Below are 14,703 nucleotides of genomic sequence, written 5' to 3' on the forward strand. Positions count from 1 at the left end.
ACGGCCCGGTGGTAGCAAAGATGGGGAAAGTTGTCGGGTGCGGTAGATTGTGTCCCTCGAGTAGAATGCGACATGGTACCTGGCAAAAAATACTCGTTATGTGTAGTAGGGAGATGGCTTTGACAAAACATCTGGGCAGTATGTGAAAACTAGAATACAGGCATACCTCATTTCATTGCGTTTTTTTTTTTTTTACAAATTGAAGGTTTGTGGCAACCCTGTGTGGTCCGATGACGATCAGCATTTTTTTAGCAATGAAGTATTTTTAATTAAGGGATGTACGTTGTTCTTTAGACATAATGCTATTTTACTGCACACGTAGTAGGCTACATTAGAGCGGAAACATTACTCTTCCATGCACTGGGAAACTGAAAAAAATCGCGTGGTTCCCTTTTTTGCGATACTCGCTCGATTGCAGTGGGTTGGAAACCGATGCACGATCTCCAAGGTAATGCCTGTAGTAAGAAAAGAAAAAGGTAAATATAAAACTTGCCGACTACTTCTGGAATTACTTCTGGAAGCCTCTAGTGGACCTAGTGTGATGGTGATGACCCCGGGGGAAGACAAGCAGAGGAGACAGCAGCCCTGGAATTCAGGGAGTTTCCTTGTGAAGGAACTAGAGAGTAATATCTAATCGCATTGCGTGCAGAGGTGAATTTCTGGAGGAACACGGTGCCTGGCCTGACTGGGTGGGGGATGACAGACTCCCTGGACTTAATTAGATGTGGTTTTAAAAGGAGACTCTTCTTTTAAATAATAAAGTAATAAACATTCATTTACTATAGAATTAAATCCAAACCTATTATTTAACTGAAAGTCTGTTTTTGCTAATGGGCACAGGTGGGCCCATCATTAAAAGCCTATCCTTTGCCAGTGGTTTCTCCCCTTGTGTTTAAAATCTGGCTGTCATCCTGTCTCCTCTGCTTCTGAAATCAAAAGTAACATTTGCATGTCGACCAGGTTTCACAAGTGCTCACATGCAAATGCCCAGCTCTGACCGCAGGGTCAGAAAAATCACAGCTGCTTCCAGAACCTTCCTCTGGGATTTGGGAAGCAGCCCAAGTATCCTGATTTTCCTTTTGTGGGGATCCCAGTGGGAGAGCAGTCCAGAGCAGGGGCAGATGGCAGGTGCCGGCTCCTCAGTCAGTGCTGGCCATGGATACGCCAAGTGAAAAAAGCCTGAGACTGTGGACCGACCATCCTCCCAATCCCTGCCTGCCACCTACACCTTCCCCACCGGCAAGACCCGTATAACCATCCCTCTCTAAAACCATCCCCATTGCCTATTCGGTGACCTCCAGTCTTCTCAGGGACAGGGACCATGTCCCCAAAGCAGCGTTCCATCCGTCCTTCTGACCCCGATGCCTCCAAGCATCACAGGCTCTCACTACAGAATCGCTGGCTATGGAATGGATTGAAACGGTGTCACTCCAAGGTTATTCTTGGTTCTCCAGCAGCATTGTTTTTTTTTTTTTTTTTTTTTCTAATTCCCTTCCAGTATCTCCCTCTCCTTCCTGCAGTTATTCCTATAGCCAGAAGTATTTCAGAGAAGGCCTCTTCTTCCCCCTAAGAAAGCTTCCATGAGGGTTGTAAGAATGTCTGTCTTTTACTCATTCTCCATCTTCCCCAAAACAAGCGAACATAGGTCGTCGGCCTGATTCCACGTGCTCTTTGGCCTCTTCTGTGGCCCCATCAGTTTTTTCCGGGAACCACTCCCTGTATCCTCTGCTCCAGTTCAAGGTGGAGCCATTCCTCACGCACGTGCACGCACACACACACACACACACACACACACCTGTCCCTGTAGCCACTTGAGCAGCCAGAACCTCCACGAGAGGGAACCAAGGCCTGGCAGATTGGCAATTACCGAGCCCACTTATGTTTGCTTGCGGCTGGCATTTTTGTTTGGAAGTAGTGGCTCTGGCTGGAACCTTGAACACTTCAAGCCTTGTGATAAAATGCCCTGGAAAGTTCTGATTCACGAAGAGCTTGTCCCTTTCAGCCCCAGAGCTTAGCGCCCGCCCAGCTCCCCCTCCAAAGCTAAGAAAAGCACGTCCCACCGCAGGTGAACGTGCGCCGTGGGGTAGACCAGTGACGATCTGGACTTACACCTTTCCGTTCAGCCTCTTTGGTCAACAGAGGTCCAGATTATGTGAACAAAGAGCACATGGCAATAGTAATAAAAATGTAAAAGGAAGATTAGGAAAGGATTTTGCTAATCAGATAACAGAATTGACCGTAGCAGCTTTTCTGCCCTTTGCAGTTAGAGGCGAGTAATTAAACAAAAGCTACCTGGAGTCTTAAGAGATCCCTTCTGAGGGCCGGTGCTAGAGCCAGGAAGCCAGCGGGTGTGTCAGGACGGTGGCACTCTCTCCCCAAGCTGCCGGGGTCCAGGTGACACTGGAGAGCAGAGCCTCTGGCGAATCTTGCTTTGCGTGGAGCCTCATCCTGGGGATGAATGCACAACCACTTCTGGAACAAAACCCCAGAGTTCCTCCTGCCCAGAGTCACTCGTCACCCCAGCACTGCCTGTCCCAGTCTGTTGTCCCCTGTTAATGCCAGCGGAGCCCTCGGCTGGCTGTGCCACTGGGGCAAGCGTGGATCATTCTTTGCCTTAAGCAGCGGGCAAGGCTGTTGTCCATCCTGCCTCCCCCACTGTGTCCCCCCCTCCCCCGGGGTCCTGTGCTCCCTGCCCGGCCCCTCATGGTCTCCGTGCTGCTTCTAGATGCCCACCTGCCTGCCTGGCTCCTGGTGTCCAGATCGGGGTGGACTTGAGAGATCCCAGTATTCATTCAGTCACTCGTTTGAATATATGTATTTAGCTTTTTATGATGGAAAATTTCAAGCATACGGAGGAATAGGGAGAATGGAGTAATGGTACCCATCTTCAGACTCAGCAATGAGAAACACTCTGCCAGTCCCACCAGTGTCTGAGCTGCTCTGTGCCAGCCCTGGGGGCACAGACACCAGTCCGCCCTCCCAGGGCAAACCACTGAGGTGGTTTTCTAAATTGTGGTGAAATAGACAGAACGTAAGATTTACCATCTTATTTTTAAGTGTACAGTTGACTGGCGTGAAGTACATTAACGCTGCAGAGCAGCCGTCACCACCTGCGTCTCCAGAATCGTCCAGCATCCCCAGCCGAACCCCTGCACCCGTTGAACAACAACTGTCCGTTCTGTCTGCCCCCCAGCCACGCCCCCCCCCCCCCAACTTCCTGCCTCTGTGGACCAACTGCTCCAGGTTCCTCGTACGAGTGGAATCACCCGGTATTCCTCCTCTGTGTCTGGCTTGTTCGACAGCCAAGCGGGTTTTCGTTTGCGACGCCGGGCGGTGGTGAGCCCAGTGAGGAAGAGGCAGGAGGAGAGGTTGGCCGGCTGGGCGGAGGGCTTGAGTGACAGGAGGGGTGGGCCGTGCAGACCTCTGTGGTAGGTCCTTCCAGACAGATGGGAGGCTCAGGCCCTGCGGAGGGAGACACCTGGGGCGGTCCAGGAGCGCCAAGGGGCCAGTGTGTCTGGCCAGGAAGCAGAGCAAAACACTCAGCGGGAGGACAGGCACAGAGGCTGGTTTACTCACCGTCTTGTGGGCACAGGGCGTGAGATGAAGCCCCTGGGGGTCTCGAGAAGAGCACTGCTGGGCTCTGGGGGCTGGAGACTTGCCCAGGGCTACAGCATCGTGAGGGCAGCGCTGGGACTGGAGTCCGTGCCCCACCCCCTCCGCAGGCCCCGTGCCTACCCAGAGCCGCCAACCCCGGCTCCCATTCTCTCTGTGCCCACACAGAAAACTCTGGAGGGGCAGCACCTCGTTTGCAAGGAGTGGGGATTTCAGAGTCCATAGCGTCAGAGGCAGAAGCACTTGGGGTCAGAGCAGAGCGTTCACCGGTGCTCCTAGGAGGAGCGGTCATCTGGGCTAGAAATCAAATGAGGCCTGGCTCCCCACCCCCCGTCCATCCCATCCTCAGCCGAGTTCGAGGAGCTCATCATTCCTCTGCCCTGTTTTCCTCTGTGTGGCCGCCACCAAACGCTGCGTGGCGGGTCCTGGACCAGCCCCGGGTAGATGACAGGTGGAAGGAGGGGCCCAGGCAGGGGCTTCCCGGGAAAGTCTCAGTTAAGCACTTCCGGATTCATCCTCTCCCGGAGGACGCCCTGGATCACCGGCGAGTCAGCCGGTCACCACCTGGCAGGCAGGCAGCCGGGCTGTCGCTCTCGTGTCCCTTCTCCCCGTCCTGCCCCCAGCAGGACAGACGAGGACCGTTCTCGCCACAAGGTGGCCCGATGGTGGTGGAAACGGTGAGTGAAGTGAGTGCTCGCGAGCTGCCAGCAGGAAGCGTGGTTTGGGGAGCTGCTTTCCCTGGGGGGATCCCGGTTCTGGACAGAGAGGTTGACCCCGGACATGGTGTGTCTGTGATTCCAGGACTGAGGATGTCTGAACGTGTCTGAAGACGGTAGGACACGATCGCAGAGCCTGGTGGAATGTTAGAGAAATAAGGGAGAAAGAAGATTGGTGAGAGGGGGTTTACCTCGCATAGTGACCCTGGAAAGTAATGGAGATGCCTCGGGGCCGGAAAGCCTGGCTGAGGTTGTCACTGCCGCTCGTCACCCAGACCCTCCCAGCGGGACCTGGACCAGGGTGGGCCTAAGGGCTCAGGGACCTCGGCACCCAAGAAGGCATCAGCTGGGGCTTCCGGCATCCAGACCAGATTGAGAACCTGGGGCATTTAAGGAGAAGGTGCATTCTGTCCTCAGGTCATAATTTGTCTTTAATGATTGAGAAGGAAAATGCGCACGGTCCAAATCCTCTGGAGAACCCGAGCGCCACGATGCTTCTGGTACTGCTGCGGCCCGTGGCCCTGGCCCTGCTGGCCTCTGCAGGTGACTCCTGATCGTGGCGGTGGTCCGGGGTGTAACCCCCAGGAGGGAGCGTGTCCCCTCCCAGGGAGACCCCCAGTCAGACCTGTGGAGTCCAGGGTGATTGGCACCCTGGAGCCACGTGCTGTAGTGTGGGTGGGCCTGCAGTGAGCCCAGGGTGGAGGCACGGCACGCACCTGGGGCTCCAGGGCCAAGGGCGCTGCTGAGATGAAGAGGTGGACGTGGCTCAAGGCAGATTCAGGGAGAGTTTTGGTGACGCAGATATAACTAAAATGCTTTGCTGAGAGAGGTAACGAAAATCAGCTAATACTCGTGATTTCACAAATGCACAGCAAATAAGTGATCAAACTGGTGGGGCTCAGCCTAGCCTGCATTCAGCCTTCCTGTGGCTTTCACGTCTGTAATCCGAATACCAAAGCCAAGACCTTTCCTCCTAGAAACGTTCAGCTCTGCTGGGGACCCGAGGCCGAGAGAAGCAGAGGACGAGACCCTGACTGCTGAATCCTCAGGCCTGGGGGCTGCTTGTCTCCCTCTGTGCTTGGTACTCAGGAGAGGGGAGGCCTTGGGAGATCAATCAGATATGTGTGCGCTTCTGCAAGGGTTTCTGAGAAATTCTCTGTTAGAGTCAAATGCGTGCTTTTCCTTGCAGCAATTCTGTTGACAAATAATTCACTGTGTATGTATATTGGGAAGCCGTTTCGTGTCTGCCAGTACAGAGCAAAGAAAGAAAAAGAGAAGGCCTGGTATAGATGATGGGGAGGTGTATTTTTTTTAATTTAATTGTATTTTTTTTTTTATACAGCAGGTTCTTAGTAGTTATCCATTTTATACATATTAGTGGGAGGTGTATCTTTAAATGTAGGTTTTATTGTTATTCAGGTGAGGTGAGGCCGACAGATCAGGAGAGGACGCCACACAACAGGCAGCTGGTTACTCCCAGTTCCCAAGAGGGCGCGGGCACGGCAGCCCCGCAGGGAAGCCCCAGGATCCGTCAGGGACAGAAGGAGCGAGGGGAGAGCAGGCAAGGGGCTTCCCGGGAAAGTCTCAGTTAAGCACTTCCGGATTCATCCTCTCCCAGGAACCTTTACTGTGGTCTCCATGGGAAAGTCAAGGTCAGTCAGAGTAAGCAGGTGTAGGATGGGCTAGTTTGAATTTCAGCAGGCGCTGGGGTCTCTAGTTGTCTAGTACCTGCCCCTGGGATCGTCAGGCAGGGGGATAGTACCTCCTGGACTCTGTAAGAACCAGCTGACAGGGTGCTCCCCAGTATGGGCTGCGGACTGGTTTGTTTGCAGATGAAAGGCCACTCCCTGTAAGCACCGGCTCACCCTGGCAGTGGCGGGCTCTCCCCAGTCAGCGAGGCCGCACGTGCCAGAACGTCAAGGCTACAGAAAATGAGAACATGCAGTCGATACAAGATGCTACTCCCTTGGTTCTCACTTCTGTAACTTTTTTTTTTTAATTGGAATAGAGTTGACTTACAGTGTGTGTTAGTTTCAGGTGTACAGCAAAGTGAATCAGTTATACGTATACATGTATCCACTCTTTTTAGATTCTTTTCCCACATAGGTCATTACCTATGAGTATTGAGTAGAGTTCCCTGTGCTGTACAGTAGGTCCTTATTAGTTATCTACTGTATATACAGTAGTGTGCGTATGTCAGTCCCAATCTCCCAGTTTATCCCTCCCCCCCACCCCCGTGTAACCGTGTTTTTCTACATCTGTGCCTCTCTTTGTTTTATAGATAAATTCATTTGTACCCTTTTTTAGATTCCACATTAAGCGGTATCATACGATATTGTCTTTCTTGCTCTGACTTACTTCACTTAGTTCGATCATCTCTGGGTCCACTCACGTTGACGCAAATGGCATTATTTCATTCTTTTTAATGTCTGAGTAATATTCCAGTGTGTGTGTGTGTGTGTGTGTGTGTGTGTGTGTGTGTGTGTGTGTGTGCCACGTCGTCTTTATCCAGTCCTCTGTTGATGGACATTTATGTTACTTGCATGTCGTGGCAGTTGGCTTTAACTTCTAAGTGTTTTCAACTCCACTGGGTAGCAATCTGCCTGCCTTGAGAGCCCAGTCTCCAGCACAGAAGGGAGGAGGGGCTGGTGTCCCCAAATCCAGACGCCCTGGACTCCTGGGCCTGACGTGCCCAGCAGCTCAGGCATCTGAGGAGCAAGGTAAAGGGCTGTCCGTGCCCGACGGGTCTCCTTCGGGTCCTCCATCCCATCTCCAGGCCTCCGAAAATGCCTGTGAGTGACCGCACACCAGCCCGTGGGGGCCGCCTTCACCCCATTGGTCATCAGCCCTATTCCACGAACCAACCACGTGCCTGCTCTTAGTGTGGCCGGTGGACGTGTGAGGAGTGGGTTCTGAAAACACACGTGGCCGGGGATGCTTTAAGCCACTTTTACATGGAGTCTGGGAGTTGCCTAATTGTGGCTTAATTTCTGGATAAATAAGGTGATGGGAAGGTGTGGCCAGACCAACATAAGGGCCCGTTGGGGATACGGCATCACCTGTGGGCCCTCGGGAGGCGCTCGGGTCGCTCCACGTCAGGGTTTCCTTGGAGCAGAGCTCCGCTCACCGTCCTGACTTCCCCGGGTCTGGCGCCTCAGCCCTGTCCTGTCTGTCTTTTCTCCCTGGTTCTGCACCCGCCTCGGCATCCGCCGTGAACATCACGGTTCTTGTGGTTCCCACCTGCTGCTCCATCTCCATGGCTCTCTCTGTTAACGTATTCACTGAACACATCTATTAAGCTCCTACCTTGGGGTGTGGGTCTAGCTGCAGGGGACAGTGGTGAGCTGTATAGATGCTGAGCAAATACGCGTAAATAATAATTAATGTATGATGAAATATTAAAGAGTAAATCGAGATGTTGTCAGAAGGATGGATTTCGTTGTGCAGGAAGGCTGCTGCAGACAAGAGCAGGCTCTAGAAGGTGAGATCGGCACCCAGCGGGGAGGCGAGGGGAGGAGAGGGGAGCAGAAGGGGTCCAGACGGGAGAAGCTGTGTGCAAAGGTCCGGGGCAGGCCGGGCCTGGCACATGGAGGGACGTAAAGGGGTTCCCAGAGCCCGGGGGGATTCAGGGGTGTCTCTGGCACCTGGAAGGTCATCCTCAGTGGGTACCACGCAGCTCAACATCCCTCACAGACATTCGGGGAAGGTGATGGCCATCACTCCCCAGCTGACCGCCCCTGCGGAGATCAGTGTGGCCGTCACTGGAGGCAGGTCCACGTTTGCAGGATCTGCCTGATGAGTGGCCGGTCTGTCGGCAGCACAGGGAAGGGAACGGTTCCACCCTAGAAAAGCAGATTTTCTCCCAAACAGCGCACAGTGGATCTCTTCTGGAGCTTCTGCCGTGCAGTTGCGGCAGCCCCTAATCCACCTCTGCTTCCTGGGAGCGCCAAGCGCCCAGCTAACAGCGGCCCTTGAGGAGTTTGCCCTCATTCCAGGCTTCTCTGGGTCACGTGGCTGAGAAGGGCCCTTCTGGGTCCACGGTTGTCTTCAGAAGATAAAGCGAATCACACGAACTCTACTTTTCCTGCCACCTCCTCCTCTAGGTCCACTGCCCTGGAGATGTTCTCTAGAGAATCTTTCCTGGGCTCTCCAAGACCTGCCTCAGTCTCACTTATGTTTGAATAAAACAGTAACTCAACACAGAGCCTAATTAATCTGGCTGGGCTGTCTCATTAAACTCCTCAGGCATGGAGACTGTCTCATTCTTCTCTCTGCTTGTGACAGATCTCTCTCTCTCTCTCTCTCGCTCTCTCTCTCTCTCTCTCTCTCTCTCTCTCTCTCTTTTTAAATTTATTTAGTTATTTGGCCAGGTCTTAGTTGCAGCAGGATCTTCGTTATGGCACGTGGGATCTTTAGTTGCGGCACGCGAACTCTTAGTTGCGGCACACGAGATCTACTTCCCTGACCAGGGATTGAATCCAGGCCCTCTGCATTGGGAGCCCAGAGTCTTAGCCACTGGACCTCCAGGGAAGTTCCGTGACAGATCTCTTGTTACTCTTGTTCCTTTTCCCCATGTTCCTCAATAACAGGACCTCAGTTTCATTTTGTGGCAATGCACATGGCTTAATACGGCATGTGACAAAGTTCTTCAGTGAGCTCTATGTGGGAATGTTGTTTACACTTATGGGAAAGACTCTTAAAAGGGGGAGAAGTGAATCCCCCTTCATTCCTTTTACCTTTCCCCTGCCTTGAATGTAGATGTGATGGTTGGAGCCCTAGCAGCCATCTTGGATCAGAAGGTGACCACTGAGGATGGAAGACACAGAATGAAGTTAGTGGAGAATAAAGACAGGAGCCTGGGTTAACATTGTACAGCTGCCATAGTAGCTCTGGACTGCCTGTCTTTCAGACATCTTTTGTGTGATAGAAGAATAAACCTCTTTCTTGCTTAAGCCACTGTTATTTTGGATTTTTCTGTTAAATAAGGACAAACTTAACCCCAACTGATATAGCCTAACATGCAGCTGGATCCATACCAGGCACTCGGTAATTACTTGAGGACTGAGCAAGTGATCTGTGAGCTTCTCCCGTGTGTAGGTGTGGCTCCTTCAGACCAAAGATACCGAGGCACAGGCGGGTGAGGGCTGCCCAGACCGAGATGAGGGCCCTGTTTCTGAGGTCATCCCACTGACCTTTGTCCAGCTCCATATTCCCTAGAGCTGTGTGCTCACTATACTGCAAGCAGACGCTCTTTAAGGAAACTCTGATATTCTAAATTTAGACTAAAAAATATTAGGTCTGTGGATGCCTTATACAAATAGGTCATTTCTTCGGATTGCCCTGTCCTTGTCTGTAGATTTTAAAATATGACTTAGTTTGAGACGATCCCACTGCAGAGAGCGGTGGATGTGTTATTTCAGCTGAAGGTGCAAAGGAGAACTTCACACCCATCTTTGGGGCCACTGTGTAGAGCTTGGGAGTAGACTGTGAAATCTGGACTCTGTACCAACAGGGCTTTTAAAAAAATAGGTTACAGTTAATCGTAGACTTTTTTTCTTCCAGTTTTATTGAGGTACAATTGACATACAGCACTTTATAAGTTCAAGGTGGACAGCATAATGATTTGACTCCCAGACGTCAGGAAATTACCACAGTAAGTTTAATGAACACCCATCATCTGATATAGATACAAAATAAAAGGAAAAGGAAAAAAATTTTCCCTTGTGATTAAAAACTCTTAGGATCACTCACTTAACAACTTTCATGTGTAACATCCAGCAGTGGTAATTGTATGTATCAGGGTGTACATCACATCCCTAGCACTTATTTATCTTATAACTGGAAGTGTGTACCTTTCGACCACCTTCATCCAATTCCCCCCTCTCACTCCCCAACCCCACTTCTGGTAGCCAAAACTCTGATCTCTTTTTCTGTGAGCGTGTTTGTTTGTTTGGTTTTGAAGTATAATTGCCTACAATACTGTGTTAATTCCTGGTACACAGAATAGTGACTCGCTATTTCTGTACATTTTTAAATGATCCCCCCGGGCCACCTGGGCCTTGACGTTCCTTTTTATGAAGTTGTCTCTGGTGCGCATCCTTGGATAAGCCAGACTCCCTCAGGTTAACCGGTCCGATACATGTATTTATTTCACGTGCGCCCGGCTGGTGCTGAGAATGATGTGAAGACATAGGAGGTGCCTCAGTGGCTTGCGTGTAGGCTTGTGGTGAGGGACACCTACCTGGAGAGGGGCCCCCAGGACGGGCGCTGGGGCTGAATGCTCTGGGGCTCCCACGCGAGTGAGTTGGGGTGGCATCTGCTCTGGACCCAGGGGTGAGGCCGGATTGGTGGAGACGCGGGGGCGGGGCAGTCAAGGAAAAGTCTAGAAAGAGAAGATGGGACCAGATTTTAGAAGACCTAGAATGCCAGGCTGGAGGGTGAGCCGAGACCTGGGACTCCTGGGGGTGTGAGTGGGGAGCATCCTATTAGGAGGGGGTTCGGGGAGGGAACTGGTGAGCTGGAGGCTTCACAGAGGGGAGCTTGTCCTTCGAGAGCAGAGCCCTCCAGGGCCTCAGCTGCAGCCTCCCCCAGCCTCCCCAAGGCTGCAGGCGTGTCGAGACCCGAGGCAGCCCACCACTCGCCTGTGGGCAGCCCTGTGGCTCTGAGCCTAATGTCTGGTGGGCAGGTGTCTCCCGGTGCCAGCCAGGTGTGGGCCCGGGTCGCTGGCCTGGAGAACCAGACCTGAGAGGCGTCTGGGGGGGAGAGCCGGGCCAAACGGGGAGTGCCCGGGCCCTGGCCTGGGTGCTTGGGACATCACTGTGAGCTATCCGTGATGATGTCCCTTGCGTGGCTTCCTCACAGTTCATGTTCAATAATCCTATTAAGGCAGGTAGAGTAAAAGGCGGTGGTGAGCAGCTGAGACCCAGAGAGGCCAGGAGACGTGGTGGTTACCATGGCAACCTGCCCAAGAAGAGGTGGGCGTCTAGCATCTCAGCCACCTTCAAGCAGCGCGGGCCTCGTGTCACGGGCCCTCCTGCTGCTGAAGGTGCGTGGGGTGGACCGCTACGCACCCCTCCTCTCCTGCAGTGACATCAGAGTATCCCCTTCTCTGCCGTTCTTCTCTGTCCCCACGCGCTGCTGCCCCCGCTGGCCATGACTCGGGGAGGCTGAGTCAGAAGTCCCCTCTGTCCTCCCTGCTTCTCATTCCTGGGTGACACAGCTGGTCACAGAATAGTGAGAGCTGATCGAAAGGGACAACGGAAGTGGCCCAGCCTAGAGGCGGCCTCTGAGCAGCTCTGGCCATGACCCTGAGGAGGTGCCCAGATGGCACCAAAGAGAGAGAGAGCGCTGTGCCTTCCGGCCGGCACACGGGGATGAGTCACCCTGGGGTACGCTGAGCCTGGGGGCATTACCCTCCCCTCCGCAGCCCTTCCAGGGTCTCCCTTCTCAGGGGTCTCCCGCTACAGCAGGGTCCAGCCTCCCTTCTCCAGGGTCACCCCCAGCGGGGCCCCGGTGGCAGGGGTAGAGCACTTGGAACCCACCCGTCCTGATGCCCCCATCCGGGCGCTTCTGCCTCTGGACTCACTGCAGCCACACGGGCGGGTCCACTCCTGCCAGAGGGTCAGTGCTCACCACACACAGATCTACCTCGAATTCCTCCAGCATCAAGCACCTTTGACACCACCTTGTTGATTCTTGACTAACGATGCAGTACTGTAAAACCTTGTTCGTGTAAATGTTGCTACAGCAGAAGCTTACAGAAACATGTACAAATCGTAGGAGGTAAATTTGCACAATTTGAACATACTCGAGTAGAACGTGCAGATTAAGAGACAGAACATCACCAGCACCCCAGAAGCCTCTCCCAGGTCCCCTCAGTCACTCCCCCCGCAAGATAAGCGTTGTCTGCTTTCGAGCTTTGTATGATGGGTCCGTACGAAATGTATCTCTGTCTGGCTTCTTTCACCCGAACGTTATGAGATGCAACCCAGCCCATGCTGTGGCTGAAGTTCATTCACTTCACGGCTGGGTTGTTGCTGTCCTCTGCATGGACCACGCCTCCTCCATCGCCCACCTGCGGGCAGGCACTGGCGGGTCTCCAGTCTGGGGCTCTGACAGTTCCCGGAGCTGCTGTGAACGTTCTTGTAAATCCTCGTGCGTTTCTGTTAGACACGCACTAGGTCTGCGGTAGAAGGGCAGGCATGTGCGCAGCCTTGGTGGATACGACAGCGTTAGCCAATGCGTGTGCCCCGCTTCCCGGGCTAGTCTGTAAGCAGGAGCCGTGGCTTCGTTTCCCTTCCCCGTGCTCCTAACCCAGTGCCTCGAGCTGCACAACCAGCCTTCTCTGCCCATCATCCAGCTCTGCACAAATGCAGGTGTTTTTCTCACCTGGTAATTGAGATGTAGCATCCACAGGAGGCCCCCAGGATCCTCTCTGAAGGGTAGTGCCCAGGGCCCCATGTCCTGACCTGCTTCCCCACTAGCGAGGACTCAGGCTCAGCCTGTTAATCGCACACGGTGAAGACAGGGCAGGTGGGGACCCAGTGGACTGGGGAGGGGTTCTGTTCTCTAAGGCTGCTTTCTTCCTGGGGCTCAGCGTTTGGGGTTTATTTATGACTGGGAACTGTGGCAGGACCTGGTTTGTAACCACCAGCTGTCGCTATAGCAACTCCTCACTTACACCACTAAAAATAGATCCTCTTCATCCCTGGGAAGAAAAATCAAAGAAAATCAAAGTTGGGGAGGGTCTGTCCGCTCAGCTGCGGGTCCCCAGACAGGTTTCAAGGTGCAGCGATGTAGCTCTTGGGGTCTCTTTCACCGCCCACCTAAGAGCAGAAAGGGCTGGGGTGGGTGTCAAGTCCACCCCACTGGCATCCTCCAGGCTCCTGGGACGCTGGCATCTCCCCTGCTCTCACCTCATCTGTCTTCTCCTTTATAGGCTGAACTGCAGAATTTAATCTTTAATTATAAAGTCATTTCACTTGGGCTTTATTCAGTTCCTTAATCTTAAATCTTAATTCTTCTCTGGGATTGTAAATATTTTTCAAGGTCAAGGACTTAATTAGTAGGGTGGTATGAGAACTCGAAATCCTGTCCTATGAGAAAGAGTTGAAAGAACTGGAAATGTTGGCGTGGGCAGGAGTGAACTTGGGACGGGTGGGAACAGTCTGCGGATACTTGAAGGACTGTCCTAGTGAAGACGGACTTCCTTGTTCTCATCCCACAGGAACACGGGACTCAACTCCATGGGAAAAGCAATATTTCGCCCCAAGAAAATATGTGCATTTCTTTGTAAAGCATTTTCTTGCGTTTTTAAAATCATGAAAGTAGTAAAAGAACATCTCAAAATGTTTGAAAACTGGGGAGAGCCCCCATGATGTCGAGCGCGCACGGCACACGAATACCTTTGCATTAGTGTACCTGTACCAAGCATAGGCTTTGGAGGGGACTGCTCTGGGAGAGGTACCTGGTGTGGACAGGGCGGGGCCGAAGCCAGCTCCACTCTGTCACCTAGTGGGGCGGCCATCCTCGCAGGTGGCTGTGAAGACTCAGGGTGACACCCAGAGCACCCTGCCCCCCACACAGCGCTCAGCAGTGCCGGTTGTTATCGCCAGGGGTGTTCCAGCTGAGGGTGAGTTTTTAAACACAAGATGGGAGATTTACTGAGACTCTCTCTGAGGTCCTGGCTGCGAAATTCTGGCTGGATTAGAACACAGATGTGGGTGAGAATGAGAAATTAGCTTGAAACGTGGAGTGGTCGGGACCAATAGTGCAGGAAGTGGCCCCCTGTGCACCGGCCAAGGGCAGGCAGGGGCATTAGGGAGCCTTGGATGTGGCCGTTCCTAGGGAGACCTCCCCTCTGCTCCAGTGGAACTCTCACTGCCCGGGAGCCACACACGATGGCAGTCAGTGATATATACCCACTCCTTTTTTTGTTTTTTTCATTTTTCTTATTGTCATAAAACATACATAACATACAATGTGCCGTTTTAACCATCTTTAAGTGTCTGGTTCAGTGACATTAAGCACATTCATGTCGTCGTGCAGCTGTCGCCACCTCCAGAATTTTCTCATCTTGCAAAGCTGAGACTCCGTCCCCAGTTAAACAACAGCTCCCCATTCCCCCTCCCCCAGCTCCCACTGTTCTACGCTCTGTCTCTGCGAATTTGACTGTTCTATAAGCTCATATAAGCGGATCGTACCGTATTTGTACGCTCGTGACTGGTGTAGCACGTGTCGGAACGTCCCTCCTTTTTAAGACTGAATAATATCCCATTGTTACGTAGCTGCCACGTTCGCTTACGCATCCATCTGCCGTGGGCCTGGTCTCTGTCCGCCTAGATGGGCAGTGATGGGCCCCGTCCTTCTCATGCTG

At 52.8% G+C, this 14,703-nt stretch overlaps 1 protein-coding gene across 4 annotated transcripts in view; it reads left to right on the forward strand.

Moving 5' to 3' along the window:
* PRKAG2 (protein kinase AMP-activated non-catalytic subunit gamma 2) overlaps nt 1–14,703 on the forward strand; it is a 280,396-nt gene that overhangs the window by 117,251 nt on the left and 148,442 nt on the right. The window lies entirely within an intron of this gene.

The sequence above is a fragment of the Phocoena sinus genome, chromosome 9 (assembly GCF_008692025.1).
Source record: "Phocoena sinus isolate mPhoSin1 chromosome 9, mPhoSin1.pri, whole genome shotgun sequence".
NCBI classification, from domain to species: domain Eukaryota; kingdom Metazoa; phylum Chordata; class Mammalia; order Artiodactyla; family Phocoenidae; genus Phocoena; species Phocoena sinus.